This window comes from Gopherus flavomarginatus, chromosome 10 (genome assembly GCF_025201925.1).
Source record: "Gopherus flavomarginatus isolate rGopFla2 chromosome 10, rGopFla2.mat.asm, whole genome shotgun sequence".
In the NCBI taxonomy this organism is placed as follows: Eukaryota; Metazoa; Chordata; order Testudines; family Testudinidae; genus Gopherus; species Gopherus flavomarginatus.
Window position 1 is genome coordinate 35,320,228 of NC_066626.1, and position 26,451 is coordinate 35,346,678.

The 26,451-nt window shown below is 41.0% G+C and overlaps 1 protein-coding gene across 5 annotated transcripts in view; it reads left to right on the forward strand.

The window, feature by feature from the left end:
* The window catches only part of PDE1A (phosphodiesterase 1A), a 287,403-nt gene that overhangs the window by 66,522 nt on the left and 194,430 nt on the right, over positions 1-26,451 (forward strand). The window lies entirely within an intron of this gene.

Genomic DNA, 26,451 nt, shown 5'->3' on the forward strand with positions numbered 1-26,451 from the left:
CATGGCTGTAAAAAGCAAATAAAACTACAATAGTTCACACTTTTGTTTATTACTACTGACACCCTAAAGACAGCGCTCAATCCTACTGGATAGAATACGATGGTATCGATAGGGTATTGTAGCCAGAGTGTTGATATGATAGATAAATATAAGATTATAGATGGTACTATAGCATGTACAGGGTTGTAATTTAATTGTGTCATAAACTATGCAAGTACAGTAATAATTAGTGTCTGAGCTTCAGAGGAAATTCAAACAAGTACTTGTACCAGGATTTTCTACTGTTTGTTGTTTAAATATTGGGGGGAAGGAATCTTCAGAATATGATACCAGCAGAAAACCAGAACATTCTACGGCATTGTGTAAATTAAATAGCTGCAATAGCAACCATAAACTTGAATAACTTGGATTCGCCACACAATATTCATGATGAATAAAACTGAATATGTTGCATTTATTAGATCAAAGACAAATATTTTTAATGTTAAAAGGTTTTGACTGAAGATTAAACAATGTGTAATATTTTCTTAATGTGACACCTTTCCATTCAAATTAATAGTTTCAGGAAAGTATATATCTGTTCACAGATCTATAATTATTTTTAAGATGCTCAGTAATTATCCAATAAGCTTTGACAAATGTTGTCTAAAACACACATTCTTCACCGTCTTTTGAAGCAATTATAGTCATGGGTGAATGAGTATATACTTCCTGGTATGTTTAGAGCACTTCTCTGATGACTTTAATTGCTGCCAGAGCTCAAGGCTGATGTAGCTAAGTCAGAGGCATATAGTTTACTGTAGCTGCTTCATGGAATTTTTCCCTAAGCATCTTTTGGGAGTAAATATTAAATGGACAGAGTATTTCTATTTATTACTTTTTTACTTTTATTATTCTGCATTTCTCTCAAACCCATTCCCCCAAATCTGTTCTAAATGATGAACAGCTAATTGCTACTGCTGGCAACTTCACGGCCGTCGAACTAAAAAACCCTAACATGGACGGCACCCTAAGATTTCACTGAGTAGCAATTACTTCTCAGCCACAGAAACTGTATATATACTACAGAAATTTTTTAAGAAGTGTTCCCTCAGTCAAGACCAAACAGGAACAAAATCTCCTTGCAACATAAAAATCATCATATGCGGTAAATAAAGATCTTATCATATGAAATATTGTAGCTATGTTGGTCCCAGGATATTAGCAAGACAGGGTGGATGAAGTTATATCTTTTATTGGATCAGCTTCTATTGGTGAGAGAGAGACAAGCTTTCAAGCTACACAGAGCTCTTCTTCAGGTCTGGGAAAGGTACTAAGAGTGTCACAGCCAAATTCAAGATTTAGCAGATAGAATACGTGGTAACTGCTTATACTGAACTAAGGGACCATTCAAGCTGAAGTGGCCTGTTAAAATCCCGGTAGTCGTAGTACAAAAAAGGGGGTTAGAGGGTTACTGTTTGTTATGATAGAGACGATTTCTAGCAAAATTATAAATTTATTAAACTGTGGGTTTTTTTGTTGTGTTTATTTTCCTTCAAAATTTGGGGACCATTTGTCTTGCGAAACAAAGTACGTGTACATCAGAACTGTGAGGCTTTAGACCACACTTCTTTTAAAACAGGCATTTCTGAAAGTACAGATTAGATGGTTTCGTTAGGTACAAACTATAAAGTTGGTAGCTTAATCATTCATTCAAAGACTTTCCCCCTCAAAACATGTTGATCTATCAGCCCCATTAATACAAAAACTGTATTACCTGGCTATGTTGTGTCTCATTTTTATCAGACACTTTAAAATACATACAAATCACCACTGTTGAAAGCTATAGTTGATCTTAACAAGTGCATATGAAACACTTTCCTTACTAACTAAAGTTGCATTCACAATGGATATACAAATTACATTAATGTTAAATAAGGCTGGACAAACCAGTTCTGCTAAAAATAAGAATAAAATTGAATATTTGCCCCCCAAACAACCTTCAGTCACTAATTCCTTATGACAAATAACACTCTAAAGAGGATAAGGGAGGAGAATTATATCTTCTAGAGGTCTTGATGCATCTTAAAGCCTACAAATAAATAGGAAATAGAATTTCAAGTTCATTTTCCCACATTTGATACTAAAATGAGGGAGAGGCTGGTCTTGTGGTCCACTCTAGCTGGGCCAGAAATGGAAAGTACCAAATATTTCTTATATATGTGCATGTGTGGGAGAGCTCTTTAAAAATTCCACACAGCTTTCGAGACCTAAGATATTCAGATAAGCCTCCAAAATTTTGCAGTCTTATCAAAACCAAACTTCCAAATATTTTGAGATTCACCTATCCCTTAATATTAAAACAGTTTGATAAACAGAACAAGGAATTTAAATAACACAACTCATGGCTTGGATATGCATTATTTTTATATTAATATTCATTACAAGGACGTTCAGTATTTATTACTAAATCTGCTACATCTTGTGCAGATGGGTGAATTACTTCCTCTAATAATCAAAATCAACTTTCCCAAGAAAAGCAAAGTTGGGTCCCCATAGCTGTGACTTTTAAAACTGGACTAGAAAAAAGCTTTATAAAATACATTGTAGGGAATAAATTCAGTGCTGGTATGGACATGGAGTAAATGACCTAATAGGTATTTTTATTCTCAAATTTCTGTCATTTTAATGAAAATATAAATCAACCCAAATATTTGCTCAAAGCTTGTATTGAAGCTAACCCTTTCCCCAGTTGGAAACCATTTACCTATTTTTTTTTCTTCATGCAACTCTGGCTTTCCTGGTCCTGACTGAGACTGGAAACAGAAGGATCACAGTACCATGGGAGATTGTTCTTTTGGTATCTTCATGCTGCCTGAAATAGATAATACCAGAATTGTTTCAAAGAAACTTTGATCTTGTGAGACTTCCAGAATAAAGAAGGTTGGGTAATAAATAAGAATTTGCATTTGATATATATACAGTAGTACCTTAAATCCAAGGATTTAAGTGTGTTTTTAAAATACAAATGCTTTATCTTTACAACACTTCTCTCTCTACCCCAATGCCTCCCATACCCCTGTGAGCCTGGCTAATACTATTCCAATTATACAGATGAGGAAACTGAAACCAGGGCCGGTGCAACCATTTAGGCAAACTAGGCGGCCGCCTAGGGCGCCTAGTGTTTGGGGACGCCTAAAAGTCCCCTCAGGCGAGGAGGTGGAGTGGAGGTGAGCTGGGGGGGGGGCTGCGCAGGGAGGGCTACCCACAGTAACGGAGGGGGCACACAGGGGAACAGCTCCCTGCCCCAGCTCACCTCCACTCTGCCTCCTCTGCTGAGCACACAGCCTCTGCTCTAAGTCTCCTCCAATTGGCGCTGCACGCCTGGGCGGGGAGGAGAATTAGAGCGGCGCCAGCATGCTCAGCAGATGAGGCGGAGCCGAGGTGAGCTGGATGGGGGAAAACCCAGGCAGGGTTAGCTGCCGTGGGTGGGGCGGGGGAGGTATCCCCAGGCAGGGTTAGCTGCCATGGGGAGATGGATGAGAATCTCCCCGGATGGGGTTAGCTGCCGTGGGGGGACAGGGGAGTCTCCCCGGGCAGGGTTAGTTGCCGTGGGGGGACGGGGTGGAGATGGGTTAGCTGTTGTGGTGGGCGGGGGGGGGTAGCTGCTGTGGAGGGGGGTCCCCAGGTGGGGGGCTGTTAGCTGCCATGGGGGGCCGGGATTAGCTGGGTGGGGGGTGCAAGGTGGAAATTTCGCCTAGGGCGTGAAACTTCCTTGCACTGGCCCTGACTGAAGCACAAGGAGGTTCAGGGACAGAGGAAGTTGTGCCTGAGCTGGGACTAGAACTCATATTTGCTGGTACCCATTTCAATACCTTAACTATAAACTCTGCTTTTCTCCCTAGAAAAGCATCAGTGCTTCTGGACGTTTACTCTGAACTGAATGGCCTGAACCTACAAACATCTAGTATTTCACCCACCAATAATTAGATAATATATTTTCCTACTGATGTATCTGATCAGGATGCAATGGTGAGGATGAGTCTATGCAGAAGGTTTGGAAGTTCACTTTAAATAAGTGTCCCAAAAGTTGGCTGCTTATCTGAAACTGATGATGAATTTTTGAGACTTGCTCCTCGTTCCTATGCATGAGCCAGCAACAACTCCTGGCTCCTCTTTACTGTTATCTTTTAGCAGTACTCATCTTCATCTCTCTGAATCCACAACCCACCTAATTTTAAAGATTCATTGCAGAGTAGCCTCCCAACTAGATCACATCAGCTGCTGACCTTAAATTTCTTGTGCTCTGGAGACTACCTAGTGGTAGGGGACTTGAATTCAGCAGATGGTCAGGACCCAGCAGACAAGCTGTCTACCAGGCAATGCAGTTGGATATTCAAAGGAGTGGGCAGTCTGTTTAGAAAGCATTTCTCTGCTCCAACATACCACTTTCAGATATAGAGGAGCCTCAAACTTTCCAAAATTCTAAATGTTAATGCTATTTCAGGGGCAGATAGCTTCCTTAACCACTGATGTGTAAGCTCAGGAAAGACCACTATTTCTGTGTAAAATACTTTTATATGGCTGTAGTATCAGAGCACTTGACAATCTTTAATGTAGTTCTCCACAAACACCCCTCTGAGGTGTGGGAAGTGCTCTTATCCTCATTTTACAGAGAGTCTCTCTGTGCCTCACTTCCCTAGGTGACTGGCTCAGGGTAACACAAGAAGTCTGCACTGGAGCAGGAACTTGACCCCAAGTCTCCCATGTGCCAGGCTAGTGCACAAATTACTGGGCCATGCTTCAGATCTGTAATCTTGTCTTTGGTCTCCATACCTTAGACACCAGCAGACCTTACTCCTTTAGCCGCCTATTCTCGTCTATCATGGTCAGAGATAGGCCAACACCAAAGCCGATTGTCTTTCCCACACGGCAAAAAACAAACAAACAACCACCCTCCCTCCAAATTTAGTATTTTAGATCAGAGTCTAGCTGGATCCAAACCACTTCTGGCTTTGCAAAGAGAGAATATCCCATTTGATAAAGATTTTGAAACTGAAGAACAAAATATGTTTTGCGCATATTAGACCCTTTCATATCAGGATCTCAAAGCATCTTGCTGTATTAATTCTCATGGTGTGTTTGTGAGGTAGGTAAATACGTGTGAGGAAACTGAGGCAGAGGGGCTAATGGACTTGCCAAAGATAACACAGAGAATCAGTGGTAGAATATAGAACTCCAGAGTGCCATGCTTTGCTAAACCATGCTCTCCTCCAAAATTCAAATCACCTTGTTTGCTTTTTTTATTACAATGGTCTTATATCCACTCACAAGACTTTTCCTGGATCTTATATATAAGATAGAGGGACAGTCATTGAGTTGAATGGAATGCCATTAATGAACTGTTGACACACATGCTATTTTATACATAACCATCCATGCTGGTAACTTAATTCTGTTTTACAGAAGATGAAAGGAATTCGGATCAATAATTTATCAGAGATAAGAAAATACTTCCCACTCACTGGCTTTCCATGAAAAGACAAAGCTTGCACTTAAGATGGGACTGATGGACAAACAAAACAACAAATAATTGGTGCAGTTGGTCTGGTAGCATAAATTTTGTAATTGCATGAGATTGGACAAAATCTCAACAAGTTAGATTAAGAGTGTGCAGTATGTCCTTTTTGTGGGACACTGAGAAAAAAAGATATTCTGCACATTTGGTTCTGCTTCTGTTGTACCATTTATGTTAGACCAGTAAAAACCAGCAGGATCTTATTAAAGGGGACAAGGCAAAGATGCCCCATTTATTATGATAACAATTTATGACTAATAACTAATATCTTAATTCTTATACACACACATTATACCTAATACCTACACACACACACACACACACACACACACACACACACACACACACATTCACATTATACCTAATACCTATACACACACACATACACACATTCACACACACACACCCACATTCATCAGGTGTTCTGCAGCTGCTGCATAGTTACCAGTCCTGAAGATAGCTTAAGTTCATGGCTTGATTTTGCAGCTTGGGTTCGTAGCTTGTGGCAGCTAACTGGCCAGGAAAGCTGGGCACAAGGCTGAGCTGGATCTCTGTTGGGCAGGCACCGATGTTCTTCCATGATGGCAGCAGAATGTTACCCATCGCATCCTTCTTTTTTATAGGCTTTTAGTTTGGATTCAAAGTCTATAGGTCTTGCTGTGTCACGCTGCCTCTGGGTTTAGATTGATCACCCATCAATTGCAGGCGTGACTTTCAGCCTTGAACCTGGCTTTGATCTTCCTTCTGTTGTTCTGTTGTCCTTTTCTTTTTAGGGTAGATGCTTCTTACTTTGTTTAGGGCTGTTGTCTAGGTCTTCAGCCGTTGGTATTTGAACTTTATCTCATCAGGACAGGCTGGGGCTGGAGGTTGATTCCATCATTCATACATACCTCATTCACACATCTAAACTAAACTAATAAGATTACAGCAGGGTTTGCAAAAATGAAGGTTGGAGAAAGCTTTTACAAAATGGAGTGAGTGTTTTAAAATGGGGTTTGAATTACAATATGGAACAGAAGTTACAGTATAGGCAAGTGTAGTGAATAGTGAACAGAAGTTACATTAATAAAGTGAACAATTGAAAACAATTTCATTTATCAGTTCTACACTTCAATAATCCTAATAGTGCAGGGAAAGTTCAGAGATAAAAATGGAGCAGCTAAGTTACCTATCCCTAGCTTCTAGCAGCTTTTTAGATATTAGTTGTGATATACATGGTGGATTATGTTCATGTGTGTACCAGTGTATGTCAGTCTATGTCTTGCAAATGGAATTTGCAGGCACAGATCAGGCATGTATTTTGTACTAAGTGAATGTAATTTTGAAGTTAAGGTGGTAATATTCCAAAATAAATGGATGAGTCTTAAAAGTGAAAAATTATTTTTCACTTGTAAATAGTGATTCCTCATTAGAGATACTAAATGGCTTGGCATGAAGTCAAGTAACAGCACAGCCACATGAGGTAGACTTTAAGATGGCCAGCCCTTTGAAATTTACCTGTGGAAAAAATTTCATATAGTAGAGGCAATAAAGCATTTCTTTAAAAAAAGGAAAAAGAAAAGACCCTTATGATTATTCTTGTCAAAGCCAATTTTCTGAAGTGTTTACCTTTTAAAATCTGATTATATACGGTTTGTGTCCTGGATTACCTGCTCTGCCAGACAACCCCATTCTATTCAATAAGGCAACATCACATAATGCAATTTGACTGGGCAGAACTCAGTGTCTCAGCTATCATTTTCAAAAACACAGCATATTTCCTCAGCCAATATAACGATATGTGAACAACAAAACTATTTTTTAAACAAAATGATTTACTGCTATTGGTAATAATAGTAACTGCTTGATATGAAGCTCTCCATAGGTAGGGTTAAACACAGGTAGCCTCAACATAGCTCGTCGACTGGTGTAAATGTAGCCCCAGTGATTTCCATGAAGCTGTGCTAATTGACATTAGCAGAGGGTCTGACTCAGAGACCCTTGCCCAAAGGATTCCACTAGGGCTGGCTAGAGCCCCATTGTCAGGGAGAGGAGATTTTCAAAAGCACAGATGAGAATTAGGTGCCTAACGTGGGGGTTGGGCACCTAGCTGCCCTTTTTGTATGCCTTTCAAAATCTCCCCATATGGCTATTGTTTTGGTCAAGCGCGCACTCTTTTTTCTGGATGGAAACTTTCACAGAAGCCTGCTCAAGCCCTTTGTCATATTTGTTACTTGTATCGTGGTGATGCCTATAGGGCCACATCTTGTAAGCAGAAGCCCTGTTGTGCTTTGGACTGAGGGATTTTTTCCAGAGAGTACCAGGGACAGACAGACATGGGGACATCACGCTGAAAGCAGGAGAAAATCAAAGAGGGTTAGAAAGGGAGCTGATTTTTCCAGCGACAGGACCAGGCACAGCAATGTCTTGTCTGTGGCTTCTGCAGGTGGAATTACCTGCTTGTAGTCTTGTTGTTTCTGTCACTTCTGCTCTGTGTAAATAGGAATTGTGTACATATTATAAACAAATTAATTAGATTAGGGAATAGCTGCAGTCTCTAACTTCTCTTCCCAGTCCAAATACCCCAAAGCTGCTGTTTCTTGCCAAAAGAACAAGAGAACTTTGAGTTTAGCAGGCTCATTATTTTGCAGAACCCTGCCTGGGTATTTTCATGGGTAGCTAAAATCAAGTTAAAAAATTGGGTACCAAACCTCTCTGCTGTTCCAGGGTGGAAGCTAATCAATGGGGATTTTTACATCAGCTATGTGTAGGTAGGCAATTCCACTAATGCTGTACACTAACGTGACAGTCATATCCTCCAGATTTCTGTACGGTGTTCGGTTTTTAGAAAATATTTATAGTGTTGCAATTTATAAGCTAATAAAGTAGCTTTTGGTTTGTTTTACTTAACTGCAGTGTAATAAACTATAGAGACTGCATGCTTTCTTTCAGACCTTATTTGTTGGCAAAGTCTTTCCTTTTCCCCCTTAAACAATATACTAAAATTTATTTTCTAGCAAAAAATAACTCTCCTTTCCAGCCAGCGATGTAATGCCCTTACATGGCTCTTTGCTGTTTCTTGAAGCTCAAAATACTCAACAGTTTTACTACAGGCAAGTGTACCCACCCATGTGGGAAAGCGTGAATGCTCAACCTTATTTACTAAAATCGTTCTATTTGTGGGTCAAGATCTCTAGTTCCCTGTGGCCCCAGTTCAGAACAATACTTATGCATGTGCTAAATAGGAATGCTTTCCTGAATCAGGGCCTATTGATTTGTTAATATTTGTCAGGAGGAGTATACCAAGAGTTGGCACCTTTTTAATAAAAGTCCATGGAAAAGATGCCAAATCAGAGTCCTATGAAGTGGTTGACAATAACAAGGAAGCAATTCACTTATGTATGGGTGGCTTTATCATGTCACATGATATTTTCCCATTATTAGAATATTATATTGAAGTGGGCTGATGTCAAAATACTTTCTTGTGTAAATAACTGTTCATCTCTGTCTGGGCAAAAATCACACTGGGTAAAAAAGCAACTAGAGCTTCCCCTGAGATAGTGCTTGGGGTGTGCTATAGACCACCGGGATCTGATTTGGATATGGATAGAGACCTCTTTAATGTCTTTAATGAAGTAAACACAAAGGGGAAATGTGTGATTATGGGGGACTTCAACTTCCCGGATATAGACTGGAGGACGAGTGCTTGCAAGAATATTAGGGGTCAGATTTTTTTGGGTGTGATAGCGGATGGATTTCTTCATCAAGTAGTTGAAGTACCTACGAGAGGGGATGCCATTTTAGATTTGGTGTTGGTGAGCAGTGAGGACCTCGTAGAAGAAATGGTGGTAGGGGACAACCTTGGTTCGAGTAATCATGAGCTGATTCAATTCAAACTAGATGGAAGGATAAACAGTTGTAGATCTGGGATTAGGGTTTTCGACTTCTCAAGGGCTAATTTTAAAGAGTTAAGGAAATTAGTTAGGGAAGTGGATTGGACGGAGGAACTTGTGGATTTAAATGCGGAGGAGGCCTGGAATTACTTTAAGTCGCACCTGCGGAGACCGTCGGAAGCCTGCATCCCAAGAAAGGGGAAAAAAACCATGGGCAGGAGTTGTAGGCCAAGCTGGATGAGCAAGCAACTCAGAGAGGGGATTAGAAAAAAGCAGAAAGCTTACAGGGAATGGAAGAAAGGCAGGATCAGTAAGGGAAGCTACCTGGGTGAGGTCAGAACATGTAGGGATAAAGTGAGGAAGGCTAAAAGCTGCATTGAACTGGACCTTGCAAAGGGAATCAAAACCAATAGTAAAAGGTTCTACAGCCACATAAATAAGAAGAAAACAAAGAAAGAAGAAGTGGGGCCGCTATACACTGAGGATGGAATGGCAAGGATAAGGAGGTGTTAGTACCGTTATATAAGGTGCTGGTGAGACCCCATCTGGAATACTGTGTGCAGTTCTGGTGTCCCATGTTCAAGAAGGATGAATTCAAACTGGAACAGGTTCAGAGACGGGCTACTAGGATGATCCGAGGAATGGAAAACCTGCCTTATGAAAGGAGACTCAAAGAGCTTGGCTTGTTTAGCCTGGCCAAAAGAAGGCTGCGAGGGGATATGCTTGCTCTATATAAATATATCAGGGGGGTTAACGTTAGGGAGGGAGAGGAATTATTTAAGTTTAGTACTAATGTAGGCACGAGGACGAATGGGTATAAACTGGTTATTAGGAAGTTTAGACTTGAAATTAGACGAAGGTTTCTAACCATTAGGGGAGTGAAGTTCTGGAACAGCCTTCCGAGGGAAGTAGTGGGGGCAAAAGACTTTTCTGGCTTTAAGACAAAGCTTGATAAGTATATGGAGGGGATGTTATGATAGGATCGTTAATTTGGGCAATTAATCTTGGATTACCACCAGATAGGTCTGCTCAATGGTCTGCGGGGAGATGTTGGATGGGATGGGAACTGAGTTACTGCAGAGAATTCCCTCTTGGGTGCTGGCTGGTGAGTCTTGCCCACATGCTCAGGGTATAGCTGATCGCCATATTTGGGGTCGGGAAGGAATTTTCCTCCAGGGCGGATTGGCAGGGGCCCTGGAGGTTTTTCGCCTTCCTCTGCAGCGTGGGGCACGGGTCGCTTGCTGGTGGATTCTCTGCAGCTTGAGGTCTTCAAACCAATTTTGAGGATTTCAATAACTCGGTCCTGGGTTAGGGATTGTTATAAAAGTGGATGGGTGGGGTTCTGTGGCCTGCCTTGTGCAGGAGGTCAGACTAGATGATCATATTGGTCCCTTCTGACCTATGAGTCTATGAGTCTATCTCACAGAACATGTCTTTAGCTAACTTCTAACCTAGGGTAAATGCATCAGTACCACCCTACCCACTCAGGAAGAACATCATTTAAAGAGCTGAGGCAGTCAAAATGGAATCATTTACTGTTTAAGTAAGCAGCCTAGAAAAGGAAAAGATTTTAGAGCAATTCAGAGAGTGCTTGTTAAAATGGGTTATTTATCCCCTTCACTTAAACAATTGTCTTCAAATGTGTCCAAACTGTTATCCTCCTAATCCTCACAGTATGTCATTAATAAGTAGATGTGCTACAGTTTTAACAGGTTCATATAGAATTATGTACTGTAACTAATACAAATGTACATTGTCTGCCATTATTGCTAGTGATCAGTTAGTTGCTAATTGTACGTGAATGTAGTACATACACTTAATTAAGTGGTTGATTATTCCCTGGGATCTAGAAACACCCTTTGCTTCTAGCCCTGAGCAAAGGGCCACATGTCCGTGCACTGCTTCAGAAATCAGTGCTCCTTGCTTTAATTGGAAACTATTTTACTGCAGCTTTTTACAGGACACATCTTACTCCTCATCTTGCACCACCTCAGCGCTGCTGACCAGTGTGTTGGGTGGGGTTAAGCTTAAGGCTCAGCCTACTCCCACCCGGGCATGTTCTACCCACCTGCTTGCTTATGGTGGGGAGTAGTGATCCCAAAAGATTGTGCAGGGGATAAGTTGGGGGTTCACATTCCCTTATGCTCCTGTGTGAGTACAACAGAATCACTGATGTCTGAACCCAAAGTTATTGTTTAACATTTAATTTTTAAAATGACATTTCATTAAATGGTTACTTCACAAGGCAGGAAGGTGAGGAGACTGACCTGGGGAGTCTTCATGGAAGAAGTGGGTTATGGGAAGAAGTCGAAAGAGGAGGGAGGGAAATGTCTCCATGCACAGGGGCAGTGTGAAAAGAAAGGTGTGAAGATGAGAGTGGGAGAAGAATGTAGTGGGAGCAAAAGAAAAAACGGTCTGTGAGCAGTATAGAGAGCCAGATGGGGTGGGACAGTGGAAGGGAAGGAAAGTCGAGATGCAGGTGGCAGCAAGATGATGATGGTTGTAGAAGGTGAGACTGAACATACTGGTTATGTGGGAACAGAGTTTAGTGGAGAGAGATGGAGAAAATGGGTTTAAAAATAGCACTGAGGCTGTGAGCCTGGGAGAAGAGGTGAAGGGTTTGAGTCGTTGGCCAAGCGAAGCAAGACCCTGCACTCAACTTGATAACATTTCTTTGTTTGTCTTCATGTAGTGTAGACAATTGATCATTTTAAAATCAATTTTAAAACACGAGGGAATATCTGAGGCACCAGTGAGCCGAACTGTCACCAAAATCACTAATCAGAAAACCAGAAAAGAGACGTGAAGGACACATGAAGCTTTCCAGCACAAGAACCCATTTCAACTGTAACCATTGTCCCACTAGAGTTTAAAATGTTAATGCCCCGAATGACTCCTCTCCCAGTCAGCAAGACAATAAATACCTTAACAAGTTACACATTATACAATTTTAACTATTTACATATTTAGATATGTCCCGGAAACGGAAGGGTAGCACACAGGGAACATGTATAACATGCCTTAGCAATTAAAAAAATATTACTTGCTCTCCCTCTGAGAGATGCCTAATGGTTGTGGGGTTGGTTGTCAGCCAGAAGGGGAAGCTAGATGGAAAGGAGAGGGAATCAAACTTTATTCATTCATCTCTACTAGCATCCCTCACTTCCCAAAAACCTACACACTGAAAGGAAGAGAGAAAGATAGGGCACCAGCTTTCTGTCCAAGCCTTCCAATCCAGGGCAAGACAGGGGCTTTGAAGGGGGGAGAATTGGGGAGACTGGTATAGGGGAGGTGAAAATGGGGGAATACAGAGACCCTGACATAGGGAAGAGAGGGAGAATGAAGGCACACACAGAGCCTTGGCATGGGGGATGAGAATGGGGGATCCTGGCATGGATGGGTATGCAGAGCCTTAGGTCTGAGGGAGGGTACTGGGGACATTGTAGGAAGTCGCTGCACTAGAGTAGGTGTGGGGAGGATGGCACACCAGAATCTTGTGTGGGGAATAGAGGAATGCAAGGAGCCCATTGTGAGTGCATTGAGCTTGGGCTCCAGAAGCAGTGTAGTGTGTGAGCCTCTAGTGAATAGTGATAGAAAAGGAAGGAGAATAGTTTTGTTTTGGATAGATTGAACTTGAAATGCTGATGGGATATGCAGGAGGAGATGTCTAAGAGAGCTTGAGATGTGAGATAAGGAGTTGAGAGGTTGATTTGACAGTCAGTGGCAGAAAAATGGTAGGTAAACCCATGAAAGCAGAGGAGGTTACACAAAGGGGGAGGGGGATTAGACCGAGGACAAGGACATAACTTTTGAGGTTTGCCAATAGAAATGAGGGGGAAAAGAGGATGAGGATTTTCCAAATAAGAGATGGAAGGTGAATGGGAGTTTTGGAGAGAGCAGCTGCAGATCCTGTGGGGAGATAAAAGGATTTTGTGAGTTGTGTGTTGCATTTGGTCTGTGTGTTTTCGGCGAGTGCCATGTGGCTGGGTTTTTGGGCCCCCGAGCAGGCCAAGAGAGAGAGGTCTTGTAAGGTCGTGTCTCTGTGGAGATCATATGATTGGAACTGTCATCAGCCCTGTAACTCCATTGATTTCAAGTCCCAATTCTCACAAGTGTGAGATCAGAATCATGTTTTATAAGAATAGAAATGTGCTTTGGCTCAGTAAGGAGGCCTTAGAAACATAGTCAAGGCAGTTTTAGTGGAAGGCAGTCCGTAGGAGATCCCAGTGAGAGGAGGCAGAGGAAGTCTGGATAGTGAGGGCAGATGGCATGCTCAAGTATTTTGTAGGAAAGGAGAGACAGGGCAGTAATTTTAAATAGGTGGGATCAAGGCGATGCCATTAAGACGATAGAATATAAGAGAGTGTTTGTTCTGTACAGAGATGAAAGGAGATAGATGCAAGAGCAGTTAAAGACATGTGAGGAAGGGAATATCATAATTTGCTTTTCTATCTTAAAACTATTTAGGTATATTGACACCATTGTCCAAATGTTCGTATACAACTCATGCCAGTGTAAAATGAACAAATAGATTTTCAGTTATTTTTGTGAGGAAAAACTGATTTAAATGAAATGGTGTCTAAATTAGATTACTTTCTTTTACCTTTACGTAAATCTAAGAACTGATCTGATTTCAGTTTAGACAGTAGACATGGGAAGAGAAGTGGCTAAGTGAGAATAGATGGGATCTTAATACCTTTGGAAATTTACAGTACATATGGCAGCAGCAAGCAAGCATGGTATGTCTAGAATCTAGAAGTCAGTGGTATGGATATGGTTCAGCCTCAACACTGAATTTCAAATACTTGTTTCAGTTTTCTTCCCCGGACTCAATGTTTCAATGTACTTTGTGTATATGAAATGTTTGGCTGAACCTTAAAGAACTCAGCAGATAAAGTCATTAAAATCATTTGCAAACCAGGAGGGAATAACAGAGAGAGATCCAAGCCAACGTTCTATTTAGCACTGAATGCTATGGAAATCTTGAGCTCTCTTCTGAAATGCTGTTTAATTTTCCATTAAAGCAATTCATGCTCACAAATGTACACTTTTTATTCTCAGATATTTCTCCTTTTATGTACATTATAAAAGCTAATAATGGAAAAAATGACACAAGCTGTCTAGTCACCTAAGAATGGGAACCATATTAAATTTACTTTTTTAAAGCAAGTAAAGATAGACGTAGAAAACTGCTGTTTAAAAGGAATTTAAATGCTACTAAGCATTTTAATATGAATATAGTGCCTGTGAAGAAATACTGACAGTTACAAAGGAATTTTGCAGAGTCAATAAAGAGACCGGGAAACTGATTGCAGAAAGCGTTGTGACTCTTGTAACAATACAAAAATATTTACTTAGTTCTGCTCTTGAGTATAATTTAGAATTCATCCAAAAGCTGTGAATTTAAATAATTTGATCATGATAGACAACTGTATATGCTAAGGCTGACATTTAATACCAGATCTAGCTGGTGTGACCTTTGTTAAGCAGCATTAATGAATATTAAAGAGGTGTCTGTCTTCTTTTATGTGATTTGAAATCAACATAGGTCTGATTTTCTAAACTAAGTTGGAATGGATGAATATAGGCAAATAACACAGGAATGCAGAGGCAAGATTAGAAAAGCAAAGGCACAAAATGAACTCAAACTAGCTATGGGAATAAAGGGAAACAAGAAGACTTTTTATCAATACATTAAAAGCAAGAGGAAGACTAAGGACAGGGTAGGCCCACTGCTCAATGAGGAGGGGTAAACAGTAATGGGAGACTTGGAAATGGCAGAGATGCTTAATGACTTCTTTGTTTCAGTCTTCACTGAGAAGTCTGAAGGAATGTCTAGTATAGTGAATGCTTACGGGAAGAGGGTAGATTTAGAAGAGAAAATAAGAAAAGAGCAAGTAAAAAATCACTTAGAAAAGTTAGATGCCTGCAAGTCACCAGGGCCTGATGAAATGCATCCTAGAATACTCAAGGAGTTAATAGAGGAGGTATCTGAGCCTCTTGCTATTATCTTTGGGAAATCATGGGAGACGGGGGAGATTCCAGAAGACTGGAAGGGGGCAAATATAGTGCCCATCTATAAAAAGGGAAATAAAAACAACCCAGGAAACTACAGACCAGTTAGTTTAACTTCTGTGCCAGGGAAGATAATGGAGCAGGTAATCAAAGAAATCATCTGCAAACACTTGGAAGGTGGTAAGGTGATAGGGAATAGCCAGCATGGATTTGTAAAGAACAAATCGTGTCAAACTAATCCGATAGCGTTCTTTGATAGGATAACGAGCCTTGTGGATAAGGGAGAAGCGGTGGATGTGATATACCTAGACTTTAGTAAGGCATTTGATACAGTCTCGCATGATATTCTTATAGATAAACTAGGAAAGTACAATTTAAATGGGGCTACTATAAGGTGGGTGCATAACTGGCTGGATAACCGTACTCAGAGAGTAGTTGTTAATGGCTCCCAATCCTGCTGGAAAGGTATAACAAGTGGGGTTCCGCAGGGGTCTGTTTTGGGACCGGTTCTGTTCAATATCTTCATCAACGATTTAGATGTTGGCATAGAAAGTACGCTTATTAAGTTTGCGGACGATACCAAACTGGGAGGGATTGCAACTGCTTTGGAGGACAGGGTCAAAATTCTAAATGATCTGGACAAATTGGAGAAATGGTCTGAGGTAAACAGGATGAAGTTCAATAAAGATAAATGCAAAGTGCTCCACCTAGGAAGGAACAATCAGTTTCACACATACAGAATGGGAAGAGACTGTCTAGGAAGGAGTATGGCAGAAAGAGATCTAGGGGTCATAGTAGACCACAAGCTTAATATGAGTCAACAGTGTGATACTGTTGCAAAAAAAGCAAACATGATTCTGGGATGCATTAACAGGTGTGTTGTAAACAAGACACGAGAAGTCATTCTTCCGCTTTACTCTGCACTGGTTAGGCCTCAACTGGAGTATTGTGTCCAGTTCTGGGCACCGCATTTCAAGAAAGATATGGAGAAATTGGAGAGGGTCCAGAGAAGAGCAACAAGAATGATTAAAGGTCTTGAGAACATGACCTATGAAGGAAGGCTGAAGGAATTGGGTTTGTTTAGTTTGGAAAAGAGAAGACTGAGAGGGGACATGATAGCAGTTTTCAGGTATCTAAAAGGGTGTCATCAGGAGGAGGGAGAAAACTTGTTCACCTTAGCCTCCAATGATAGAACAAGAAGCAATGGGCTTAAACTGCAGCAAGGGAGATTTAGGTTGGACATTAGGAAAAAGTTCCTAACTGTCAGGGTAGTTAAACACTGGAATAGATTGCCTAGGGAAGTTGTGGAATCTCCATCTCTGGAGATATTTAAGGGTAGGTTAGATAAATGTCTATTAGGGATGGTCTAGACAGTATTTGGTCCTGCCATGAGGGCAGGGGACTGGACTCGATGACCTCTCGAGGTCCCTTCCAGTCCTAGAGTCTATGAGTCTAGTATGCAAAAATAGTATTAAAGGAATAGAATCTCCTTAATTCATAGTTATGCTGTACATTGGAAATATAGGTGCACTGGAAATGTCACCATTTGGTTTTGTGTCCTGCTGTGGTAATCTTACTGAATTCAGAGGCTGAGAACCAGAATTTCAGCATTTGTAGGAAGAGGTGAAAAACAAGAACAGCAAAAGGTTTTGAAATTCCAGACACTTAACATTTATTGTTTTAACAAGATGCAAATATTACACATAGAAAGAAAAATATTTTCCATTACTTCGTTGTACAGTTTTGAAATTAGTAGACTATTCTGTGAATAAGTGAGCAATATTGGGATACATGAATGCAAAGAGGAACTGCAGTAATGACAAAATGATTTGTTGATTATATATTTGTACAAGTAATATTCCTTCTAGAATAAACCATCACAAAATATTTCCATGCGACTTCTGCAGAATGGATACTTATAAATCATTTTAAAAGGCCTCTAGTAAAGTTTATTAGTTTTGTAGCTTATTACAGTATAACAAACAAGTATCTGACATTTAGTGTCATGAGTTATTCCTACTATGCTAGCATCTAGAGGCCTCAGTCAGAATTGAAGCCTTACCCCGCTAAGTGCTCTACAAACACAGAATAAAAGATACCTGGCCCAAAGAGCTTCCAAGCTAAGAAATTTTGATTGAAGGAGAGGGACTCAAGGCGGTGGTTATAGACAGCTTGTTCAATGAGTTAGGAGGTGAAGGGAGAGGTTAGTCAGTAGCTGGAAATAGAGGGGGATTCAAAGCTGGGTGTTCTTAGAATGGGGAAGGCAATAGTCTACTTGTATTGTGACGGGAAGAAACCTGATGAGTGTGAGACATTAATGAAGGTGAAGAAGGCATTGAATTGTGGCCAGGATGATCACAAGGTGGGAGGGGGTTAGGTCGCTGTGGCAAGTGTAGAGGGTGGAGGAGGAAAGCAGGCGAGAACTTTCAGTGAGACAGGAAAAGGGAGAAGAGAGTGATAAGTGGCAAATGAAAGAGAGTGATTTGTGGAGGGAAAAGTTTGGAAAGGTTGGCAATATCCTGCTCATGGAGGCCCCTGGGGGAGGATTTTTGGAGGGAGTCAAAAGGAGTGAATAAACTGCTGGGACTGTGGTGTGGGATTCAAAGGGAACGGATAAGTAGTGCTGCTTGATGAGGAGGATGGCAGAACAGATGAAGGAGAAAATCATTTGGTAGTGTAAGAAATCTGTTTTGGTCATGGAGTCTTTTTTGAGAGGCGCTCAGATTGTGTTGCAAGATCAGAGGAAATGGATGCTGGGGGGTGTGTGTGAACTGAGGTTGTGGGGGTAGACGTTGCTGTGGGGGAGAGGGGCAAAAGAGTCCGGCATGATTTGGACAGTGGAGTGGAGTGAGCAGACAACCGAGTCAAGTGGGGGGAAAGCATGGAAGAGGAGGTTGAGAGTGGCAGAGAAGTCATGGACATAGATTGATTGGCAATCAAAAAAGTGCTTGGTGGAAAAGACAGGTAGGTAGTGCTGTATGACTGAGGAAACTGGTATTGGGAGACTTTTGAGTATTTAGTGAAAGCAAGGTCAAGAAAGTAGTCATTTTGGTGTGTTGGAGAGTGAACTCAGTGTTGATGGTCAAGTGGGCAAATGAGGATGAAGAAACAGGAGACTAAGCAGTCAGATGGAATATCACTATAGAAACTGAAGTTGATGAGGATGATTGGGGAAAGCTAGGAGTCAAAATCAGATGGGAAGGTGGTTGGGAAGGATGAGGAGGGCAGTGATGATGGCTACATGGATGGGAAGAGTTTGGTGCAGTGTTGTTCAGAGGAGAAAAGAGCTAGAAGAGGGAAATGGTATGAGCTGGAGAGGATATATCCACAGATGTGGAGGTGGTGACAAGGAAAGATGATGGGGTGGTTGTGATCATGGTGGAAAAGTAAGCCAAGTGTGTGGGTAAACTGACACATTAATTAGCAAATGGTCAGTAATGTTTCTATAAGAATCCTGACCCTCACAGGAAACCATATATATATATTTATGAATGTGTTAATTCCTTCATGTTATGGATATGTACAGTAAGTTGCACAGTGACAGTAGTGAAACACTCTTTGTACCTATAGTAATTCTTGTGACCTATTATATGTGTTGCTGCCATTCTGTGTGACATTACATCATCAGTGAACTTTACCTCGATGGGTTGTAATGAAAAACAGTGAGACTGAAACTAGATTAGTATTTTAGTCACTCTCCTGCTGACCTTTATAGACTTGGTAATTCATCTGTATGTTTTTTGTCAAGAGCCACTGACTCCTTAAATTTACTCCAAGTTAAATTGTGACATCTACACAAAGAACCAGCTTTAACTTTCCATCAGTTCACAAACATTTTGAAAGTAAATCTTTTCCCTGATCACCTGAGATATTGGTTCTAGCCCTGCTTCCAAATTTGCAACATTGCCAAGATGAAGAAATTAATCCAGTATCATGCTTTCATTCTACTTTCCCCTTTCTTTGAATTGTAAGGTTCTTAGTGTCTGTGTTCAACCCATGCCAAACTGATGGGTGGTGGTTATTACACAAACACAATATGTACTTCTTGAGCCACTACGTTTGGGCTGCTAGTCATGCTGAAGGTGAAAAACATGGTGGTAAATGGTTGTTTCTTGAATTATTAACCTCCATGCTCTGAAAAACCTTGCCCAAAGCTGTGAATGTGTCAGAACAATATGCTGATCTCTAAATTGAAAACCAGCCACATGTTTTTTCAGGGCTTTGTGTGTAATTTGACTTGTAGTCACTTTTTACCCAAAGCAGGTAGGATGCATGGGTATAAAAAAGTAGCATATTACAGTTAGTCTTTATTATTGGTAATAGTTGATTACTCTGAATTGTTTAATGATTAGTGTGAACCAGAACTAATGGCTTCTTCAGTGCTTTAAGAATTAAGAGATTGGTGGCATGGCTCAAAAAATCAAAACAAAACACAACCGTATTTATATAATTGAGATGACCAAGTAGTTAGTATTTTTCTACCAGTTTTGAGGGCGAAAAAGTTAAGCCACAAATTGATATTTATAAGTGTGATGGGTTCCCTCTGGGGTGCCACCTGGAACTGGGGTACCACTGAGCCCTCTGACCCACCAGCCTGGACTCCCTCACACACTGTGCTGCTGTGACACTCTGCACTTTCACCAACTTTCATACAGGTAGGGATACACCCAGCTGCAATTACATGCAGGCTCTTTAACCACCAGCTTACCAGCCTGGGACCTCAGAGCAATGTCATCCTCCCCTGATCAAATCTGGCCAGTATATGGGTTTAATACAGGGGTTGGCAACCTTTCAGAAGTGGTGTGATGAGTCTTCATTTATTCACTCTAATTTAAGGTTTCATGTGCCAGTCATATATTAACCTTTTTAGAAGGTCTCTTTCTATAAGTCTAGAATATATAACTAAACTGTTGTTGTATGTAAAGTAAATAAGGTTTTGAAAATGTTTAAGAAGCTTCATTTAAAATGAAATTTAAAATGCAGAGCCCCTCCAAACCGGGGGCCAGGACCCGGGCAGTGTGAGTGCCACTGAAAATCAGCTTGTGTGCTGCCTTCGGCACGCATGTCATAGGTTGCCTGTCACTGGTTTAATACCTGGTCTGCCTCTCCCTCAATGTGAAGAGAACAATGCACATTTGTGGTAACCAAGCAGAGATTTTCCCCAAACGTTCAAGTCAAAGCTCACTAGTTTGTATTAAAACATAAAATAAGTTTATGAACTACAAAACATAGATTTTAAGTGATCATAAGTGACAGCGAACAGATCAAAGCAGATTATCTAGTAAATAAAACACAAACTAAGTCTAAGATACTAGAAGGATAGGATATGAACTAGCAGATTCTCACTCTGAGAGATGATACAAGGTGGCTGAAGATTCTTAAGGGGTAAGCTGCACTTTCTTTATAGCTTGGAAAACCCTGGCCTTTCATACATAGGCTAGAAATCCCTTTAGCCTGGGTCCAGCACTTTGTTCCTCAGGTCTTTCCAGAAGTCGTCTTGTGTGGGGAGTGAAGAACCACAGTTGATGTCACTCCCTGCCTTATATAGTTTTGGCATATGGCAGGAATCCTTTGTTTCAAAACTTCGTTCTCAGACAGGTTTGTGGAAAAATACTTACATCCCAAGATGGAGTCCAGAGACGTGGTCTGGTCACATGACCTTACAGTGTTATAGCAGTCATTGCTGGCCAAAATGCCCACAAGAAGGTTAAACTATTCTACAGTCCATTGTCTTCGCTGATGGGCCATTAACCCTTTCTGGCTTCTTCATTGTTGTATCTGAAAGGCTGGCTGTGGGTGTTTTCCAGAGTAAGCCTATTTGAAATACAGATCCCTAGTCAATATTCATAACTTTAGATAAAAAATGATACATGCATAAAAATAGGATAGTCATATTCAGCAAATCATAACTTTTCCAGTGACGCCTCACATGACCTATCTTGTACAAAATACATCATAACCATTCCATAGCCATATTATAATATTACTATGACAAATATGGGGTGCAGTGTCACAATGGATGCATGCAGATTTTAAATATTTTCAACAATGGCTAATATAGGTGGAATGATTGCCCCTCAAGGGCCTAAAATAAAAGGTATAATTGATTACCTTTCCCCTTCCATGGGGGGAGAGGGAAATATACCTCCAAGTCTCTCGTTCCCCTTTTAGAATGGAAGAATGGTTTTAATGAGTCCATAGCCTAATGTAAAATTAAACCAAATCAACAATTAAAGAATTTCTGAAGGGTCCATGTTTCATACAGTAACTCCTTGCTTAACGTTGTAGTTATGTTCCTGAAAAATGCGACTTTAAGCAAAACGATGTTAAGCAAATCCAATTTCCCCATAAGAATTAATATAAATAAGGGGGTTAGGTTCCAGGGAAATATTTTTTCACCAGACAAGACATATATATTTTGTCTAGTCACACACACACACACACACACACTAAGTTTTAAACAATTAATTTAATACTGGTACACAGTGATGATGATTGTGAAGCTTGGTGGAGGTGGAGGAGTCAGAGGGTGGGATATTTTCCAGGGAATGCCTTACTGCTAAATGATCTAGCAATTGGCTGAGCCCTCAAGGGTTAACTCTCACACTCTAAAAGGCAGCAGAAATGGAGGGAGGGGAGACAGCATCGCAGACAGAGACAGAGACGCACATCATGTGTGTGGGAGACAGAGATGCGCATTTCCCCTTTACGTACAGAGACCCTACTCTTAAGTAAACTGCCTTGTTAATTAGATCAGCTTGCTGAGACCACAGCTGCTACCAGCAAGGTCCCTCTGTCCTGAACCCTGTCATATGTCCCCCCTGTTCTATGAAAGATGGGGTGAGTAGAGTGCAGGAGCAGGGGGGAGTGGGACATCCTGACAGTCCCCCTCTTCCTCCCCTCCCCCCCCACAGCAAGCAGGAGTCTCTGGGAGCAGCTCCAAGGCAGAGGGTAGGAGCAGCACATGGGAGTGAGGGGAGGGACAGCTGAACTGCCGATTGCTAGCCTGCTGGGCAGCTGCTGAACAGGAAGCTTAGGGGAGCAGGGAGCTGATGGGGGGCTGCCAGTCCACCCTGGTTCCAAGCCCTCACCAGCTAGCTCCAATGGGCTGCTCTTCCTGCAAGCAGTGGACAAAGCAGGAGGCTGTCAAACAACGTTAGAAGGGAGCACTGCACAACTTTAAACGAGCATGTTCCCTACTTGATCAGTAACGTAACAATGAAACGACGTTAACCGGGACGACTTTAAGTGAAGAGTTACTGTACTTATACTTAATTGCAGATCTTGAATCAGATAATTTTGATTCTGATCCAGATGTCTAACACTGCAAATTTCTGTAGTGTTTGTATACAGGGGTTGATTTGTGTCTATCTCTGTTGAATTGACTTTGTTCAGTTAAATATATTTATTCCCATGTATATTTGTGTGCTGGCTAACACTCGTCATGGATGACCTACTCCTAGCCAGACTTCAATTTCCATATCCTTCAGATAATGTTGTCATCTGAGGGCCTGGTGCCATTTCCACTGAAGTAAATGGCAGTTTTCCTACTAACTTCAGTAGAAATCAGACTGGACCCTAAAGTCCAGCATTCTGTTTATTTTAGCCAGGTGTCTGACAAGGTGTTAAGGGGGGACTGTCAAGTAATCCAGGCCCAAAGTTTAGGTTTCATTTTAACAAAAACACACTAACTAGGAAAAAAGTCTCTGTTTGTTCAATCTCAGTTTGATAGTTTAGTCAATGGCTTGGATTTTCAAGGCTGTTAAAGGAATTTGGACACTCAATTCCCATTAATTTAAATACAAACTGGACAGCCAGTTCTTTAGGCAGCTTTGACAACCTGTGTATATGTGCATGCGTCTATCACATCTGTGCAGAAAAAGAACCATTAGAATCAAAATCTGCCATGGGTATCTTGGAGAATTTTGCCCCTAGTGTTAATGGTAGCTGTTTGAAACTTCAAGTAGAATAGCCTTTTGGTGGCATTTAACAATTATCTTGCAAACAGAGAAATGCGGTAATAATGCATGGTGAGAATAAGACATCTCCCAGACATTGATGCTAAACAAACCAGTCTAGTTTCACTTTGAAGCAGAATGAAATCCAAATAAGTAAACACACAGCATGAACAGTTAGATTGGAAAACTCTGTTTAAATAACCTGAGGGGGTGGTAACTCATGCTGAGGGGTGTTAAAATACATTATTTCTATCCTGACAGTGTTCCTATAAAGCACAACTGTTCTTTTCATGAAAGTGTGCTTTCTTTATTAGCACTTCCTCGTGAATATTCATAGAATAAAGAGTAAGTAGATGAACTGCAACTACTACTCTTTGCTAGCCTCAACAGATCCATTAATGTGTACCTACAGAACTGCCAAATGAGGCCTCCTTATGAAACTTCCAACTATACATATGTTTAAGCTTGCAAATTTATTTAGCAAGAAAGACTGATTTCATTATGCCCAAGGTGTGACTTTTTTTTCCTAGGGTGGTACCAATTTGTTAGACTGTCTATGAAGTAAAGGCATGATCCTTCAAAGTCTTATTCCCATGAGTAGTACATATTCACTGAAGTCTCACTGAAGTTAATGGAACTATTTTGTGAATGTATCAGCAGTTTCATTATTTTGCTTGGGATTGAAGTTAGGTTGACATGCCTACAATTACGTAGTTCCTCCTGTTGACCTTTTTTTAAACATTGGGATGCCATTAGCTTTCTTCCAGTATTATATGACCTGAATAAGTCATCTGACTTTTTCCCAAATACAGAATAGAAATAGTTGAACATTTCTGCCTTTTCTGCATTATTAATGACAATTCTACCATATCAATCTAGTAGTGGACCAATGTAATTGTTAGGATTCTTTTTGTTCCTGATATATTTGAAAAACTCCTTATTGTCTAACTCTGCTAGCCATGGATTTCTGTGCATGTCCTACTGCTTCCCTTATACATTTTCTTCATTTTCTAGCTTATAACTTATATTTATTACTATCAGGTTCCTTTTTTCCTCACTTATGCTATACTGATGTGCTCACTTCCGCTCTAAACCAGACTATTTATTTAAGCAGCTGAGTCATCTTTCTTAATTTGTGAGATTGAGGCTTTTGGGGCATCTTGCAAAATATCCTTTAACAGCTCCCAATTATCATTTACATTTTTCTGTTTAATTTCTTTCTCCCAACTCATTTGGCCCATAGTTGTTTTCAGCTTTGTGAAACTGGCCCTGTTAAAGTACCAAGAGAATTGGAATTCCTCATTTTATGCTGCTTTGATTACTGTTATGTCCTAAACAGCTCTCTCTCTATATATATATTCCATAACAGTAATCCAAGTAAAGTTTACTTGCACCTGAGCAATCTCTAAATTTTAGTTCTATGATCAATTCCTCTTTATCACTATGAGGTCTATATAGAATTCTCTCATGCTGAATGTAACACTTTGAGTTAGGATATTGTCCATAGGTACTGTCTCTCCAAAGTGCTGGGGGGTGCTCAATCCCTGGCTCTGCCCCAGGCTCCACCCCCACTCCACCCTTTCCCCCAAGGCCCCACCCACACCTGACCTCTTCTCGCCCCCGCTCCACCCCTTCCTCCAAGGCCCTGCCCTCCTCCAACCCTGCCCGACCTCTTCCTGCCCCACTCCACCCCCGCCCCGCCTCTTCCAATCCAGTTCCACTCCTGAGCATGCCACATCCTTGCTCCTCCCTTCTCCCTCCCAGCTGCCTGCATGCTGCAAAACAGCTGATTGCAGCAGGCAAGAGGTGCAGGGAGGTAGACAGAGGTGCTGATCCATGGGCCCACCAGCAGGCTGGATGCACTGGGGGGCCAGGGGGTGGAGCTGATAGTGGGGCTGCCAGTGGGTGATCAGCACTCACCATTTTTTTCCCCCATGGGTGCTCCAGCCCTGGAACACCTGTGGAGTCGGTGTTTATGATATTATCAACTATAATTTTTAGGAATTCCAAGGAAGTTTTACTACTAGCATCTTGAGGCTTCCAGCATGTGTCACCCAGATTATGCATATTATAGGTAGGTACTTAAGGAGCCAGTCATCCTGCTCCCTTGTGTGATCTGGTTATATGTAGCAGACACCATCTACTACCCCATATGGTATTTTGTCTGTTAGAACATTCATACACAAATATTCACAATCATTTGCTTCTGAGTTTTCAGTGAAACACAAAGAAAGAAGTAATACCATTTTTAACAGTGTGCCACATTATCTTTCCTCTTTTGCCTACTCAGTCTTAATAGGTTATAACCAGTTATTTTAACATTCCAAACATGTGACTCTTTCCACCATGTTTCAGTAATACCAACTAAATCAAATTTATGCTCATAAATGAGCAATTCCACTTCCTTTTGGTAATTACCCAGGTTCCTAACATTAATGTGCAGACAATTAAAGATTTTTGTCTTTTCATATGCCTTGATTAATTTTGTTCTTGACATCTTAATGTTTGTGCTAATTTATTCCCCCATTTAGCCCTTTTGCTATTAATGTCCTCCTGACCAGCCTAGTCAGCTTATCCTCTAAAAAATTCATTCCCTTTTTGCTGAGATGGAGGCAGTCCAAACTATATAATTCCCTCTGCTTACAGAAATCGGTCCAGTGTTCCACAAAATCAAAGCCTTACACCGTTTACCTAGATCAGGGGTAGGCAACCTATGGCACGTGTGCCGAAGGCGGCACGTGAGCTGATTTTCAGTGGCACTCATGCTGCCCAGGTCCTGGCCACCGGTCAGGGGGCTCTGCATTTTAATTTAATTTTAAATGAAGCTTCTTAAACATTTTCAAAACCTTATTTATTTTATATACAACAACATTTTAGTTATATATTATAGACTTATAGAAAGAGACCTAAAAACATTAAAATGTATGACTGGCATGCGAAACCTTAAATTAGAGTGAATAAATGAAGACTTGGCACATCACTTCTGAAAGGTTGCTGGCCCCTGACCTAGATAATGGTTTGCTTCCAGAATCTTCTGCTTTCCTTCTTC